General features: G+C 44.4%; 1 long non-coding RNA gene across 1 annotated transcript in view; it reads right to left on the bottom strand.

The window, feature by feature from the left end:
- LOC126179974 (uncharacterized) overlaps positions 1-18,425 on the bottom strand; it is a 584,069-nt gene that overhangs the window by 370,414 nt on the left and 195,230 nt on the right. The window lies entirely within an intron of this gene.

Below are 18,425 nucleotides of genomic sequence, written 5' to 3'. Positions count from 1 at the left end.
TTCGTGAAAGCGCCTACACTGTAGCTGAAGGCAGAGCAGCGGAGAGGGCTTGGCGGATGGGATATGGCGTGGTGGGTGTCGCTGTTTTAAGAACCGCCGCGGGCAGGGCATGGCGGCAGGCAGGGAGCGGCCGAGACGTCGCTCATTAGGAAGGAGCTGCACGCAGGGCCCGCCCATCACATCGCAGCGCTGCCTGGCTGGACCGGCCGGATGTTTGCTCTGAGCAGCGCCAGCTACTGCGCCGGGGGCTCCAGGCGACGACCTACCGCTCCAACTCCGTAATGTTTCTGTTTCTAGGCAGCAGAAACAGGGCCATCTTTACAGTGTATTATCACACCAGAATTTTCATTCAACAAATTACTTCCTGTACCCATTTGGACATTAAAATTGGAGCACCGTCAATGAGGCCTGCAACAAAGTTAGTTTAGGAACAGCTATACTACATGATTGTATAAGGTTGCCCAAAGAAAAAGGAGACTACAGTTATGGGGAAAGACGTTTTGATAACAATAGCACAATAGCAGCTCTCGTGGAGCAGTACAACTATACGTGACTGTCATTGACTTTGATTCATCGATCCCAGTGTGCGGAAAGGGAGTGGATGGCTTCAGTGTGGAAACTTCTGCGTTACTGACGATGCAGTTTTCCATGCTGTTGATAGAATGGAAACTTCCACGGTCGGACGACACTGCTGCTGGTGAACCTTTCGCGGTATAAGGTCGTGCTCCACGAAACTCTTCTGTTCTTAACGTTTCGTCCACAACTGCGTTGTACATCTTCAGAGTTGTTGCTCTACGAAACTTAGCGACATATGGCCAGCAGCTCTGCAGAATCGCTAAACAGTTTTTTGTCTTTGACAAGACGACAATCTAGTTAAGTTTTATCTTTAACAAGGACCACCTCTGCTTATCACGTGTAACGCCGGCCATGCCCCCTTTTTGTAAATATATATGTCGCTTTGAGACGACCGACCTGTCAGTCGGCAAAACTCCGAGGAAGAGAAACGCCTCTGAAGATGTCCAGCGCAATTCTGGACGAAACGTTGGGAACAGAAGAGTTTCCTGGACCACGACTCTTATACACCGAAAGGATTACCAGCAGCAGTTTCCATGCTGTCCTGCACATCCGTGCCACAGGTGAAACTCTTGACTTTGTTTTAAGGGCCGGCCGGAGTGGCCGAGCGGTTCTAGGCGCTACAGTCTGGAACCGCGCAACCGCTACGGTCGCAGGTTCGAATCCTGCTTCGGGCATGGATGTGTGTGATGTCCTTAGGTTAGTTAGGTTCAAGTAGTTCTAAGTTCTAGGGGACTTATGACCTCAGCAGTTCAGTCCCATAGTGCTCAGAGCCATTTGAACCATTTTTTTGTTTTAAGGGGCCAAAGACATTGGGAGATATCGGGGCTGTAAAGAGGGTGTTCCACGAACTCTTATCGAAATATTTCAAGGAGCTCGAAGGGAGGGTCTTCTTGGTCACATGTTGATCTGGAGAAGCAGTAGCCCGTTCGGTAGCTTGCCCCTGCACTTGTTCTTAATGACGTGTTTGAACTTGAGCAACATGATGCAATACTGCTCAGCGTTAACCGTTGCACCCCGCGGTAGCCATTCGATGAGTAGAGGTACTTATTCGTCGAAAAGAAAAAAAGAAAAGCAACTGAGCATCACTTTGTAAGTAGGCTGTTTAGGTTTTTATGTTGGTAACGTCACGTAGCTCTCTGTATGAAAATCACTGACTGTGCTGTGTGCAGTCTGTGGCTGGTTTGCATTGTTGGAATATTTGCTATTGTGGTGTAGGGCAGTTGGATGTGAACAGCGCGTAGCATTACGCGGTTGGAGGTGAGCCGCCAGCAGTGGTGGATGTGAGGGGAGAGATGGCAGAATTTTGAGAGCGGACGATCTGGACGTGTGTCCGTCAGAAAAAGGAAATTTGTAAGACTGGATGTCATGAAATGATATATATATTACGATTTTTGAACACTGTTAAGGTAAATACATTGTTTGTTCTCTACCAAAATCTTTCATTTGCTAACTATGCCTATCAGTAGTTAGTGCCTTCAGTAGTTAGAATCTTTTATATACCTGGCAATGTTGGCGTTCGCTGTATTGCAAAGTTCGAGTAATGAAGAGTTTTGTGAGGTAAGTGATTCATGAGAGGTATAGGTTACTGTTAGTCAGGACCATTCTTTTGTAGGGCTTATTGAAAGCCAGATTGCGTTGCGCTAAAAATATTGTGTGTCAGTTTATTGATGATCAGAATAAGTAAAGAGAGAAATGTCTGAGCACGTTCACTTCTGCTCAGCTGTTTGAAAATCAAATAAGGTAAGAGGTTTACCAGCACAGCAATTCAAATAAATTTTTCTAAGGGGATGTTTGAACTTTTCCCACCTTCGGGGAAGAATGGGCTTTTTTGGGCGAGGGTGTCTGGGATGCCGTCACTCCACGCTCATCCGTTTGGAGACAAGGTCGAAGTTGTGAGACCGTGTTTCATCACGTGCCACAATATGAGCAACGAAATTAGTCCCCTGCTATGCGTATCTTAACAGAAGGGTCAGGCAAACATCCATTCTCTCAGTCTTCTGATTCCTCCGAAAAATGCTCATCCAACAACTGTGCACAAACTTTGCCATACCGAAGCTTCTCGTGGTTTATGGGATTCGCGGGTCCTTTGCTTATTAACAGTTTAGCAGCAATGTCACCTGTGATGAACCAACGAATCGTCCGTATGTGCTTCCTCACAGTCGCATCGTGGCGCTGGTGGTGACAACGTGCGCCTGCTCAGGGCGTGGCGTGTCCTTTATGTTCACTGTCGCACCGCATAATGCTGACACTACCAGAACATTGTACATTGTGCGAGACACTGATCTCTGTACACTTCCTTCATCCCGCGACACATTTGTGAAGCAGGCTCCACTTCTGCTCGAAGAAACTGAATTACCGCTCTCTGTACTGATCTAGAGCAATCAATCATGCATAAACCGCGAGAACTCTCCAGAAATGAGGAAACTGCTGCGAAGACGTTACCTCCGCTTGCGCATCTGGGAATTTCACTGCGCAATCTCTCAACAAACACATTCACCCACTGGGACTCCATACACCACCACTAAATCGAAGGGTTTTTTCAATTGAGCGCACTTTATATGCAAATGATTAGCATTTCACCGCGACCGTGCAAGGTAGGTGGGAGTAACGTTTCCTACGTTCTGTGTGTAAGGAATGATTACACAGCAGATTTCTCGCTCAGAAATGATATCTGGACGTTGAGTGTTCGGGAGAACATCATATTACAACTCGTGTAATACAAAGAAACGACTACCATCATCTGCCTGAATTTGACAGCGGCAGGGTCGTGGCGTATCGAGAAAGAGATTACCTTTCCACGACACTGTCGATCGAGATTCCATGACTGTGACGCGAATATGGAATCGATGGTTTCAGGAACGCTACACTTAACGCCTTGCAGCATTACAGCGGCCGCGCGCGGCTTCTGAATGACTGGTGTCAAGCCATACAGACACATGACGCAGAGTGTTGGCGATTGTGTAATCACTGCAGAATCTGTCGGCCACACAACCACCAAAAGTGTCTTCTCGAGCACGGTTCACATCGGTGATGCTTACAAGGGATGCCGCGACGTTGGGATCACAGATTTACTTCAGACTTTGTACATCTTTAGTAGTCCACTGAGACAGTGTAATATGCAAGTAGTAAGGTGCAGTAGCCCGACTGGTTGGCCGTGCGGTCTAACACACGGCTTTCCGGGCGGGAAGGAGCGCCTGGTCCCCGGCACGAATCCGCCCGGCGGATTTGTTTTGAGGTCCGGTGAACCGGCCAGTCTGTGGATGGTGTTTAGGCGGTTTTCCATCTGCCTCGGCGAATGTGGGCTAGTTTCCCTTATTCCACCTCAGTTACACTATGTCGGCGATTGCTGCGCAAGCAAGTTCTCCACGTACGCTTACACCACCATTACTCTACCACGCAAACATAGGGGTTACACTCGTCTGGTGTGAGACGTTCCCCGGGGGGTCCACCGGGGGACGAACCGCACAATAACCCTAGGTTCGTTGTGGGGCGGCGGAGGGGTGAAGTGGACTGCGGTAGTCGTCGTGGGGTTGTGGACCACTGCGGCTGCGGCGGGGACGGAGCCTCTCCGTCGTTTCTACGTTGCCCGATTAACATACAATACAATACAAGGTGCAATACTCTGCCATTTCAGAAAAAATTGCAAGAGAAGTTTCACGTGTCTTATGTAATGGATGTAACTGCACTTGGGAACAGGAAGTTAGACTTCATGGTGATCGAGTGGTTAGCGTTCGAGCTTCGTAAGATGAACATGTATGAAGCGACGGCTCGACACTCACGCTCAGACTTAAGTTTTAACCTATATTTTTTTCACCAGTGGTCATACTATTTAATTTATGACATTTGAGAGGTAATATAATTAAAAAACACGTGATTTGCATAAAGTAGTTAATTTTATGTTACTTGACTACTTACTATTTTTAATTAATGTAATTATTAGAACAAACATATTTTTAACCATCGACAAGGAAAGGAAGAAACTAATAAAGTTTTCCTAAAAATGTATGCCTATCGTGATTTGCGAAATATCTTATACATGCAATCTGGTTGGGTCCTCGGAACTACTTCGTACCTCCACACGTGCAAACATGGAGGAAGGCCCCTATTTCGCAGTTAACCTGCGTAGCGGTAAGACGTTGCTAAAGTAGCAATAACGAATAGTGTAGGTGCAAATTTTCTGAATATCAGAGCTGACACTTATTCTACGAAAATGAAGGTTTGCTGTGCAAATTTTCTGAGCGTGAAGAGTTTAAACATGTACTACAAAAATGAACGTTGAGCGGGAATCGAACTGTTGCCTCATACACGTTCGTCTTACGAAGATCGAAAGCTAACCACTTCTTTTTTTTTTAATTTGTTCGGTATTGTTCGTTTCATTTGGTCTGGTCTGGGCGGACGACGCACGACATCCATTGAAGTTGACCCTGTGTGGCTGGTCCCGGCGGAGGTTCGAGTCCTCCCTCGGGTATGGCTTTGTGTTTGTCATTAGGATAATTTAGGTTAAGTAGTGTGTAAGCTTGGGGACTGATGACCTTAGCAGTTAAGTCCCATAAGATTTCACACACATTTGAACATTTTTTAAAGTTGATCGCCGATTCCTTTGCTCAGTTTTTTTTTTTTTTTTTTTTATTACAGAGGGCAAGCGGCCCTCTGGTCGAACTCGCTGAGCTGCCTTGCCGGCACCACTTGACCACCAAGAACTCTAACATCTGGTCGCTACGCGCAGATGCAGCAGTCACGTAACAGACACGTAAAAGTTCTCTTGCGATTTTCTCAGAATTGTCAGAGTAGTGCACCTTACTGCTTGCACATTATATTGTTTTAATGACCTACTGAAGGAGTACAAAGTTTGAAGTACGTAACCCTAGCGTCGTGGCATCCCCTTGTTAGTAAGACATAATGACACCCCTGTCATCTGTGTAAGGCTGGGGCACTCGTGTTCACCACCCACCTATACCGATTTCTGGACACAGTGATCAGGATACAGCGGTGGTGGCGGATTTGGATCAGCACGTCATATTGTCATGTACTCGTACCAAGCACTCGGGCGCACAGGTGGCCTTGTACAAGAAATTGGTTGCGGGGAGCTATCCCCTCGCTACAAGTGTCAACGCTTCACTTCGAAGGTTCGATGTATACAGAGTGATTCTTACTAACGTTTAAAAAACTCCCCAAGCGAATTAGATGAAGCTGAGACAAGTAATTTAATATGAGGCACATCGGGCCGCAAATGTCGGGAAATACCACAAAAATGGGTGAAAAATGTTGAACAAGTGACGTCAACAGGCACCTCGCCACACATGCAGGGACTGGATTTGTCGATCCTAGCCGGCCGGTGTGGCCGTGCGGTTAATGGCGCTTCAGTCTGGAACCGCGTGACCGCTACGGTCGCAGGTTCGAATCCTGCCTCGGGCATGGATGTGTGTGATGTCCTTAGGTTAGTTAGGTTTAATTAGTTCTAAGTTCTAGGCGACTGATGACCTCAGAAGTTAAGTCGCATAGTGCTCAAAGCCATTTGAACCATTTTTTTTGTCGATCCTAGCCTTCACTGGTAGGGGGCAGCGCTACACATCGCCCCGCTAGGCTACTCTGTTTTCGAATAAATTTTGTAAATGTGATCTGTTCTAAACGAAGAATTGTTGTTTTCGTCGGAAAAAAGCAAAAGCTATTTTAATTTCTTGCTTCTTTCCTTTTGTCGAGCTTCTTTTTTATTTACAGAACTGATTTGTTAAAGAACACATAGGTCATTTAGTGCTAGCGACGCAATTCGGAAGCTTACACACTTACTTGTGACGCAATACGTTAAGTTTTCTTCGTACTGTACTTCGCAGTTAACCAGCGGAGACCACAAGGCCGGTTAATAAAGCGACAAATCTTATCTTAATGTAAACACATTATAGTCTGACAGAATGAAAAGGAATGATACCTGCCACACGCAAGAATCGGACCTTGAGCCCCACGCACTAAAGTCACGCACGTTGACCCAGACACACACCGACGTGAATAATTGACTTGGGTTGGGATCATCAGATGCTACGGGCCGATGGGCCCCTGCTACATGTGCGGCGAGGTACATCGTCTGGTGAAGTCACATGTTCAGCATTTGTCACCCACTTGGGGTATTTCCCGACATTTGCGACCCCATGTGTCATGTATTCTGGGATGGTAACCATCCGGTCTGCCTAGCGCTGTTGGCAAGCGGGGTGCACTCAGACCTTGTGAGGCAAACTTTGGAGCTATGTGATTAAGAAGTAGCGGCTCCGGTCTCTTAAACTGACATAAGACCGGGACAGCGATGTGCTAACCACATGCCCCTCCATACCTGCATCCAGTGAAGCCTGTGTGCTGACGCTGACACAGCGGCCTGTCGGTACCGTTGGGCCTTCATGGCCTGTTCGAGCTGAGTTTATTTTTTTGTGTGTCTTATTTTACATTACTTTGCTCCTTGTAAGACGTATGCTTTGCCGGCGATGGGCGAGGCATGACAGAATCTCTGACCAGAGAGTAGTTTATCGTTAGTTGTTGCTTGTCGCTAGTCTGCGCGAGTCGACAGTAGTCTGGTGTAGTCTGCGTGAGTCGGAGGGAGTCAGCATGCGTCGGCTGTGTGCTCTGCTCGCGACTCTGGTCAGGACTCTGGAGGATGAGTATTGTTGTAGAAGGTAAAGAAGCAGCCTTGCGCATATTTAATAATGTATGTTAATTGTAATTTAATTTGTTCCAAAAAAATGCCCCAATAATAATTTTTATAATATAAAGTAACTCTTTTAAGGAAAAGCATTCATTTCAATTTAAAGAATATTTCCAATGCATGATCATTCCTTCCAAGAATTATATATACATATATATATATATATATATATATATATATATATATATATATATATATATATATATACGCCAGCAGTGCACGAAGCTGCGTCGAAAAATATCTAATTAAGAGCAGATATATTTGCAGTTTTTATTGAGGTAAGAATTTTTGCTTTTTTTTATTCAGAATACAGGGCCGAAGGGCAGCGCTGCTGCCCTCATAAAATTTATCACGTTACTAAACTTTTTTATTATTTTGGTGTTTAGGAATTTTTCTGTTTCGAACTTGACATTAAATGAGAAAAGAATTTTGTGGGAACATTAAATGTGAATGCATTTCTGCACACAGATTATAAATAGGAGCCAATTTTGTTCAGAGGTTACAATATTTAAAATTCATTTAATTATTATTTTGTGGGGAGTTTACGCATGGTTCATTTTCAATTATAAATTATATTTTTTGTAGTAAGGTTACACCTGGGTCATTTTCATTTTCAATAATATTTTTTGTGAGGAACTTACATCCTATATAGGTATTATTTGCTCACAAACTATTTAAAAGACGGCGGTATCTAGCTTTGACCTAGAAGAGCGTGAATCTGGTCCTTTCATGGAATCAGCCCGATTCGAAAACTGGGACGTCTGTGTGAATATTACTTTGCATTCAGAACTTGTCTTTGTAAACTACGGTGTTGCCCAGCTTAGAATTATAATTTGCTGTGTTGTCTTTCTCCTATGGAAGCGACCTGGTTCGAAATCTGGGGGCCGGCCGCTGTGACCGAGAGGTTGTAGGCGCTTCAGTCCGGAACCGCATTGCTGCTACGGTCGCAGATTCGAATCCTGCCTCGGGCATGGTTGTGTGTGTTGTCCTTAGGTTAGTTGGGTTTAAGTAGTTCTAAGTCTAAGGGACTGATGACCTCAGATGTTAAGTCCCGTAGTGCTTAGAGCCATCTGAACCATTTTGAAACCTAGGGCTTAATTTTGTGTTCCAAATTTATTTTTTTACTTCACACACTGATCATCGTTCCGTTTTGGGAAATTGCACTGATGTGAACTTCGCACTGTCTTAACTACTGCTGGCTGTATGGTCTTGGTATTTTATTGTTTTTATTTTACCTTTAGATCTTACCTTTGTATGTCGCCTTCTTTTTATTTGTTCTCTTGTGGCAATGGCAACTATGTTAACGTGACACATGATGATTGTTGGTTGTTTTTGGGGAAGGAGACCAGACAGCGAGGTCATCGGTCTCATCGGATTAGGGAAGGACGGGGAAGGAAGTCGGCTGTGCCCTTTGAAAGGAACCATCCCGGCATTTGCCTGGAGCGATTTAGGGAAATCGCGGAAAACCTAAATCAGGATGGCCGGACGCGGGACTGAACCGTCATCCTCCCGAATGGACACATGATGAAAGGTCTCTGTTGGATTCCTTTCATGTTAATTTCTTAAATCTGTTGTCATTTACGGCATAAATTCCTCTTCTAAATTTACTGTGGTGTTTCTGACTATCTGGGAGGAGACTGAGCAGTGGAACGTGTTACTTTTACACATAAACAAGAACGGTCTGTCACACTACTACGCTTTAAAACACAGTTCATATGTAATTCATGTGACACAGTCTCATACGGAACCTACGTCCGCTTTCTTTTGTATACTGTATATGATAAGATACTGTTATCCCCCTTCCCTTCTGTGTGAAAGGATGAATGAGCAAATGTATTTCTAGGTGCATGCTTGATGGTAGCAGACAAGCCTGTCTGCTAGAGAACAGTAGGACCAACGCCGGAACAGGTAGCTACGCTTTCTAAAAGCAAAGAGGTTTCTATCCTTAGTATGGTCCTGTCCGTCCCTTGTCATGTTGGTATAGGAAGCTGCCTCTCTGGTCACTTCCGTTTGTGTCCGTGAAGCACCATCGGTAGGGGCCCACGCCAGTCTGTCCGCGGTGAGCATCTGAAGTGGTAAGATCTCTGGCTAAGCGCGTCTCTGCTAAGTCCGTAGGACAATGGATTTCTAAAGTTCAGCCTAACTGAAAATTTAATCACCTTTATTTCAGGCATAGATCTAAAATATCTAATGTTATCTTAAATTGCAACGCAGTGTAATTCGAGTGTGAAGTTCAGAATGTCTTCCGGTAGTTGCTTTGTCACTACTTTGTGAGTAAAGTGGAACCATGTGTTGATCAGTAACTCTAACTAGCATCATCAATCTTAAATGCGAATGTGGATGAGATTATAACATCTCGTCTTGACAATATGTTTCAATATACCAACTTTTCTTCATGTTCAACCCACGTGGGGTGTACATTGTGAGACCAGTACCACGTGCTTATACAATTGTTTGACCCATCAGGTTAATAATAAGACGATAGTAACCAGTTCGAGGTTTTTCTTTTGTAAATTGCGTTTCGATGTAATTTATTTTAATTATCAAAATTATTGTGGAGTTACACTCTTTGTGTAAACCAAGTTGACCACGTGAAGCATGTGGTGTAATTATCAAAGTAGCCCTCAGCTATTCTTTTCGGGAAGATTTCACAGAGAGTTAGTATGAATTTAGTGTACCAGTGTGTGGTAATTTCATGACAGACAGGATTGCGCTACGACCGTAACTTCTTTGGGTGAAAATTGAATCGGTTGGTTGTGGTTAATTTCCTCTTGCATATGTTTCAACGTTCTTCGTGTTTTATTTTATGAATGCAGTGTTGTATGCAGTCTCCCAATCTTGGCTCCATATTTGATGTGTTCCGTAAGATTACAAACTCACATTTTCACAATCCTAAATAAGGCACCAGTTTAGTTACGAAACAATTTTAGTATGCTGAAATTTCAGTGATCAATGTTAAAATAAATGTCCAAATATAAACTGAGCTATTTCTTTTTATTTAAATTTGTCGTAAGATGACTATTAAACGATTATAATTAATGTTAGTCTGGTTGGGAATTAGGTAAGCTAGACTGGATACCTGGTGAAACAGCTGCTCAGTAATGCAAGGTTAACTTCCCCAGATAGCTCACAGCTTTTAACCCGCTTTTATTGTCTTGAATATCAGCACCGCTTTCAGAGCCCCTTAATGCATCAACATTACAATGATCTTTATTGTCCGAAGCTAAAAGCAAATAAATAAATAAATAAAATACCGCAGGACGAGTGCTCACAAGATGGACTCGTTACGTTAATACGGCAAGAAGTGTAGGGACGAATCTTTCGAGAAAGACTGCACCACGAGAATATCGTTGGATTGAAACTTTCTGGCAGATTAAAAGTGTGTGCCGCACCGTTCATTCGGGTTTGTTTCCCGACCAGTCACATGCTTTTCATCTGCTAGGAGCTACGCATACTTTGCTGCAGAGTATTCACTCTGTTAGACATGCTCTCACGAATAGAAGAAAGATAACATCTGAAATCCTGTCAGAGGTTACAGATAGAGAGCCACTACTGAGAATAGATTACTAGAAGTAATTTGCATGCTGTAGAGCCAGTGTCAAATGGTACACTGAGAGACATCCTGTAGTGTTCAACAATAAATCTCGCTTCTGTTTGTGATGGTCAGATCGACGCCAACGTGTATGTAAATGTCAGAGGAAGCAGCGATTCTCGACATTCAGACATGGAATCATAGTGTCGGAAGGTAATGGATATGAAAAGGGGATCGATTTGGTAATTATTGAAGGGAGGCTAAATGCTTGCCGATATGTATAAGAGCAGTTAACCTTGTTGTAATGTGCATCATAACCCAAGTTACCAATTGGCATATTCTAGCAGGTCACTGTAAGACCTCACGCTGCAATTTACACCAGTATGGTTTGAGGTCTGCCCATTCCTTTGGCTTGTGACCCACTGTGCATGTCTGGCGTGCGTTGCGAAGACGTATACTTTGAAACTAGCCTCCAGCTAGCAATGTTCACGAATTAACGAAGCACGTGTTATGGACGTGGTCAAAAATACCCTAGAAGACATTTTCAGGGTCTTTGCTTCCATGCACAACGTACGGAAGAATATATTGGTGCCCTTGGTATCAAACCTCATACTGTTTTTAATGATAGACAATAGTTTCTAATGGAATGAAAGTGTAATCATTTAATGCCCGTTATACGAGTATAATGAACATCTCCATGAAGCTCGATGAATACTGGTGCCTCATGGTGTAACACTTTTCATTCACAACAGTGTATTTTAATGATGTACTCTTTTATTGTGCATTTTTGTGTGTTTACTAGACAGCATTCTTTAAATTATCAAATCGTCCATGATTATTGAATTTTCGTACTGTTTTGTACATTTTCTTAATTCTATTCACACGTATATTTTTTTTTGTCTTTCATGTTCTTCTTGTTATGAAGTGGATAAGTGAACCTATACTGTGACTGCAAATCGCTCGCGGTTTACTTCTAATTGTGCACAGAGTAACTATGTAGCGCCGCGCGGTCTCGGGCATCATGTTACGGTTCGCGCGGCTCCCCCCGTCGGAGGTTCGAGTCCTCCATCGGGCGTGTGTGTGTGTGTGTGTGTGTGTGTGTGTGTGTGTGTGTGTGTGTGTGTGTGTGTGTGTTCCTTAGCGTAAGTTAGTTTGAGTTAGATGTTAGATTATGTGTAAGATTAGGGTCCCATAAAATCTTACCAAAAATTTCAAAAAAATAACTATGTAGCACACGAAAATCTCTCACACTATTGTCGATGACAATCGTATTAAACCACAGCTATCTAAAAGCGATCGCTTTCTACACTTTCTTCTTTATACAGGTCTCTCACCCAAGAGAGCTTTTTCTTGGTCTTTCAGCAGATATCTTCAATTTTTGTCTTACTATGTGTAACTCGAATAAGTCCAAGCAGATACTGCTCATCACGTCTCCACCTGACGCCAAGCGTCGATTAAAAGCGTCCATCTGTTTCCCATTACAAACAAAATGATTTTTAAAGTGGAGCCGGCCGCTGTGGCCGTGCGATTCTAGGCGCTTCAGTCTGGAACCGCGTGACCGCTACGGTCGCAGGTTCGAATCCTGCCTCGGGCATGGTTGTGTGTGATGTCCTTAGGTTAGTTAGGTTTAAGTAGTTCTAAGTTCAAGGGGACTGATGACCACATATGTTAAGTCCCATAATGCTCAGAGCCATTTGAATTTTAAAGTGGAGTCTTACCTGTCCATTCGACACAGCGAGCCCAAAGTAGACTGCCGCATTTTCCTTTTATCGGTGTGTATTAACAAGAACTGTAAAACAGAAAGAATGGCCACTAGTGTAGCAGCGGGCCGCGCTGGATTAGCCGATCGGTGTGAGGCACTGCAGTCATGGGCTGTGCGGCTGGTCCCGGCGGAATTTCGAGTCTTCCCTCGGGCATTGGTGTGTGTGTTTGTCCTTAGGGTAGTTTAGGTTAAGTGGTGTGTAAGCTTAGGGACTGATGACCTTAGCAGTCAAGTCCCATAAGATTTCACACACATTTGATTTTTGAGTGTAGCAGCGACGGCTCCGCCCTGGTCCGCGCTGACTGTTACCGTCATGCGGAAGCGCTGCTCAGTTGATGCTGGAGTACTGGTTATTCTTCGTATTATACTGTTGCTCTTAATACACATCGATCCAAGGAAAACGCTCTAGTCTAATTTGGAGTCGTTCTATCAAAATAATAAGTAAAATTGGTTCAAATGGCTCTGAGCACTACGGGACTTAACTTCTGAGGTCCTCAGTCCCCTAGAACTCAGAACTACTTAAACCTAACTACTCTAAGGACATCACACATATCCATGCCCGAGGCAGGATTCGAACCTGCGACCGTAGCGGTCGCGCGGTTCCAGACTGTAGCGCCTAGAACCGCTCGGCCACTCCGGCCGGCAATACGTAAAATTCCACTTTAAGAATCATTTTGTTTGTAATACGAAATAAACGGACGCTTTTTGTCAACGCTGGGCGTCGTACGAAAGACGCGATGGGCAGGAATTGTTTGGGCTTATTCCAGTTACACGTAGAAAGAAAGAACTCTGTCGAAACACCAGCGGAAGTACGCCTGACGCTCCACAGGAGAGACACCCAGTGTAAGATTAATGTGATGTTAATAATAGAGTACTGACAGCTCACTGATAGGCAATGCTCATTCCGTCATTTTAAAGGAGTAATGTGAAGCCATCTTCATCCCTAAGGTTGGTTTGAACACGCTGGTGCTTTACTGGCGCTTTCTTCTTGGATATGGTACGTGGTTGTCTTCCTATCTATGAACTGGGGTAGCCAGCCATTTTTAGCGAGACCTACAGCTTAGCGTCGACTCCGGACCGCTCTGTTACTTGGAATTTTTACACTGACTAATCGTTATCAGAAGTGAAAGAAGCGCTAAATGGTAGAAAAATCCTTAAGTTGGATGGGCGATTAGGACTTAACTCTCTATAAAGGAAGTGGTTATTAAAGACGGATTGCAAGCTCTGATTGGGGAAGCATACTTTCAAAGGAGCCGTTTCGGAATTTGCCATCAGCGATTTAGGGAAACTACAGAAAACTTAAAATTTGTATTGCCGGACGGATAGTTGATTCATCTTCCTCCCGAATGTGAGTCCAATGTCTTGCCGCTCTATCAGATCACCTGGTACAAAAATCCTAACAATGAATGTGGATCGAATGCCGGACGTACCGAAATATCGTCTGGCATTTACCCATTAGCCAAAGAGCCATACGTCCGTACTTTTCCCAGGAGAAAAGTACGAACCAGGTACGCCAGCGGAAAACAGCAACAAAAGGACAACCTGGGCGGCAATCACTCGGCCTTTGCCAGTCTACGTACACGATCAAAGTGGCGCCCATGTAGCCCAGCTCAGCCAGTATAGAGCGCCATGAAGGGCCGGTTATACAGCCACTTGCATCAGTCAAATCAAATGAACATTGCATTCAACCTTCGCAGAAACGTAAGAGAACGACCAATTATTGTCCATTTGCGTCGTCGTTATTGTTGTTGTTTTGCACCCGTGGTGCCAGCCTCCAGTGCGGCCCGGCGGGTAGCCCTGCCGCTGCGCTCTGATTGCGACCAACACGTCCGCGCCGAGACTGAGAGGCCCGCTCCAAAACAACAAACGGCCTGCCTGCTCATATTTCTAATTTTACGATCTTTTTTCCTGTCCTGCCGAGACGTCTTTTTTTGCAGCTACGTAGTAGTTTCTCGCCCTGCTGCTGACATAAATTACGGCGCGGTCGTCCGAGGAAATTAGTGATGAGGATGGCTGTAAATCGTGGGCTTAATTAGGAACGAAACAAAACCGACTCTTTACTCTGCAGATGGAAAATAATACAGAAGCTAAAATAAAAAAGGACTTTTGGCGCTGTTGAAAGCAACCTTCTTCAGCTTTTCCCCACCGTTGCAAATTCGGAGGCTTTAGACATCCAAGCTATTTTTTCTCTTAACTGATAATTCTTTCTCCTTACTCTAGAGCTTGTGACAGGTGGCAACAAGTTTCCTTTTCTACGTTACTGCTTATAAACAGAACGTTATCTTTTATTTTCTGTCGCGGCATCTACGTTCACACAAAGACTCAACAGTGCAGTCCATGTCCGAAAGATAGTCCTTTTCTTATTTGTCCACAAGTTTCCGTTTCATTGCCTAAGAAGTTAAAATGACTGCCAGTATGTGTTTAACGAGCAAATGTCGTGTGACTAGGCCCTCCCGTCGGGTAGACCGTTCGCTGTGTGCAAGTCTTTCGATTTGTCGCCACTTCGGCGACTTGCGCGTCGATGGGATGAGACTACGATGATTAGGACAACATAACACCCAGTCCCTGAGCGGAGAAAACCTCCGACCCAGCCGGAAATCGAACCCGAGCCCTTAGGATTGACATTCTGTCGCGCTGATCACTCAGCTGCCGGGGGCGGACGTTTAATGGGTGAATCCCACCTCCACCGATAAGACTTTGTAGCTTACCCAAGGATATTTTCTTAGTATTTACGTTGATCTCCAGTCGATCATTATTCGTTACGAAGCAGATGGAATTACAGATCCGATGTAATTATATTTTCGTTGTGACACATGAGTGTCAAATTTATCAACGACAATGACAGAAGCTGAAGCAATGAATTAAAATTTCATGCCACAGCTGGGATGTCAACCTGGGTCTCCTTGATTTTTCTTTCTTTTTAATCTCATTTTGTTCTGTATTGTTCGTTGAATTTGTATAGCGCGGACGTCCGATGACACCCGTTCAGGTGTGCTAGCCATTACACTACCGTAGCGATAACGTGATACAGTTACACGGAGTATCTAAGTCCAACGTCCTCCCTAACACAAATTTCAGTTATGGTCTTCAGCTTATTTTCCCCTTTTTTCATGTGTATCAAGAAAAATTTAATTATATCAGATCTCTGGATCACCTACGACTGAGGTACAAGCGGGACTTCCCTATTATGCCCAAAGCTGGGATGCTATTCCAATACCGGAGAGCCTCAGCAATAGCGACGATTTAAAAAGGGGTTCAAATGGCTCTGAGCACCATGGGACTTAACATCTGAGGTCATCAGTCCCCTAGAACTTAGAACTACTTGAACCTAACTAACCTAAGGACATCACACACATCCAAGCCCGAGGCAGGATTCGAACCTGCGGCCGCAGCGGTCGCGCGGTTCCAGAATGAAGCGCCTAGAATCGCTCGGCCACACCGGCCGGCATTAAAAAGGGGGAAAGTAAGTGGAAGACACGAATTGAAGTCTGTGTTAGGGATGACTTTGGACTTAAGTAGACCATGCAGATGTGTTAACTACACAGCTACGGTGATGTAATGGCTAGCACACATGTCAAGTAAGCAAGGAGACCTGGGTGCACGTCCTGGTAGTGACAAAAATTTTAATCCATTTCTTCAGCTTCCATCATTATCGTAGATACAGTTGGAATTTGTTTGATTTCTACCCCAATTTATATTTGCATCTGTATTGTGCTGGAAAGAAATGCCGACGGTGAGCGTTGTGTGTCTTGTTTGGAAACAACCCTGTTCCATTCACGTAAAGTACATCTTGCTGGAACACTAATGCCCACTTTACTCTCTCCCTCTAGGTTGTACTCAGTACTGTTCGGTTCTGTTTGGGGAAGTTTTAGTTGTACGTCAAAAGCAATACACACCAGTGCGTGCAGGTGTATTCATGAATCGTTGCCAAAGTAGCAGAAGCAAAAGTACTGTCATGTGGCTGCCGTCACTAGGGTAACAATTCAGCACAGAGTCGTTGTACCGCTCCCCCATTGCTTTTACTGACCTCACACACTAGGAGTGGATCGCCCAGCTCTGCATCATAAATCTGCCCACACTAGTGTGTATCAGCGTTAACGTACGAGTAACTCTGCGGTAAAACAAACTCAGAGTCAGAACCAAACAGTACTTCAAGCATAGACGAGGAGAGAAGCAAGTCAACAGCGCGTACCGCGAGTGATTCCAGATGAGAAACACAACTAACTTAAAAGTTTTCCACGTATTCTACCGCATCAGATTGTAAGTAACTATCAGCCTTGAAACGAGTTTTAGCCATGGCCACAGTGGTCTTCTTCAGTAGTGATACTTGTTTACAATATGGCGTGGTACCATTGCTACAAAACTTTTATGTGAACTGACTCTGGCCGCGGAATCAAAAGCGCTTATGAGATACACTCATGCCGTCAACATACTTGTGTTATGTTGTGCGCTGTTGCCTAGACATTTTCAGAGGAACGCAGATGAATGGGAGCAAGAAATCAAACGAACTGCTGTTACTGTGCAACAAGCCCGTGCAGAATGCGGGTCCTTACACCAAAATGCTCAGAAAATTCTGTCTGAGGCTCACCCTGTATATTTTCTCTTACCATATTCCCATACGGTATCCAACGGATGTAGTGCAATTTCTTTATATACACTCCAACAACGATTGTGTAAATAGCTTCAAGCGAAAATTATTTCATCGTCCTTCCGACGATTCCCTAGTAAGTGCTCCCAAGACCGCCTGGTTAGCCGTGTGCTCTAACGCACTGCTTCCCGGGCGGGAAGGCGTGGCCGATATGCCGGCCAGTCTGTGGTTGATTCTTAAGGCGGTTTTCCATCTGCCTCGGCGAATGCGTGCTGGTTCCCCTTATTCCGCCTCAGTTACACTATGTCGAAGATTGCTACGCAAACACTTTCTCCACGTGCGCGTACACCATAATTACTCTACCACGCAAACATAAGGGTTACACTCGTCTGGCGTGAGACGTTCCCGGGTGGAGGGGGCGGAGGGGGGGGGGGGTCCACTGAGGTCCGAACCGCACAGTAACCCTGGGTTCGGTGTGGGGCGGCGGTGGAGTGAGTGGACTGCTGTAGCCTGTAGTGGGGTGGTGTACCACTGAGGGCTACGGCGGGGACGAAGCCTTTGCCGTTTCTATGTCTCCGGTTCCATAAAATACAATACAGTTCAAAGTGTTCCCAACAAATGTGTGACCGAACACAAGTACGAAAATAGTTTCACGTGAAACTGCACTAGTATTATCTTGCGAACAGACAAGAGAAATGAGTTTGAAGTAGTTTTTTTTTATTTGTTTGTTTACAATCTGCGTTTTCGACGCTTTTTAGGTACAGCGGAAAAGCATTCAAAGTCAATAGATTAGGACTGTGGTACACGAGATCGGCGCGAAACAAAGCTGTTGCAGAAAATGGCAAGGGAAAATGAAATAATAAGATTTTGGTGTATATGTTCTAATTTTCTCGTGGATGGAGCGGTAAAGGGATGTTGAGGATGGTTACTATGACAAGTGAGTGCGAACTGCGGATTTTATCCAGTGCACAAATAAATTGAGGACCATATGAAACTAGTGAAACGACTGTTGTCAAACATGGAAGGGCAAGGAAAAATGTACAAAGAAAGTAAGAAAATAAGGTCTGTGCACTGAAGAAGCATAATGTTATTTCAAATAAATGAAAAGCACCAGTTTGTTTTTGTTCCAGAGTATTACTTTTATTGCGTTAACCGGTTTTCTATTTCTCCTTTGATTGATCATATCCTCCTTCCAACGTTGGCGTTTGGTGGGATGACAACTTTACTGCAACATTTGCTCTTTACTTAAGTGAACTGACACATCTAGAATCAAATTTAC

Source organism: Schistocerca cancellata, chromosome 1 (assembly GCF_023864275.1).
Source record: "Schistocerca cancellata isolate TAMUIC-IGC-003103 chromosome 1, iqSchCanc2.1, whole genome shotgun sequence".
In the NCBI taxonomy this organism is placed as follows: domain Eukaryota; kingdom Metazoa; phylum Arthropoda; class Insecta; order Orthoptera; family Acrididae; genus Schistocerca; species Schistocerca cancellata.
The sequence above is the reverse complement of the archived record's forward strand: the minus strand, read 5'-3'. Positions and strand labels throughout refer to the sequence as shown.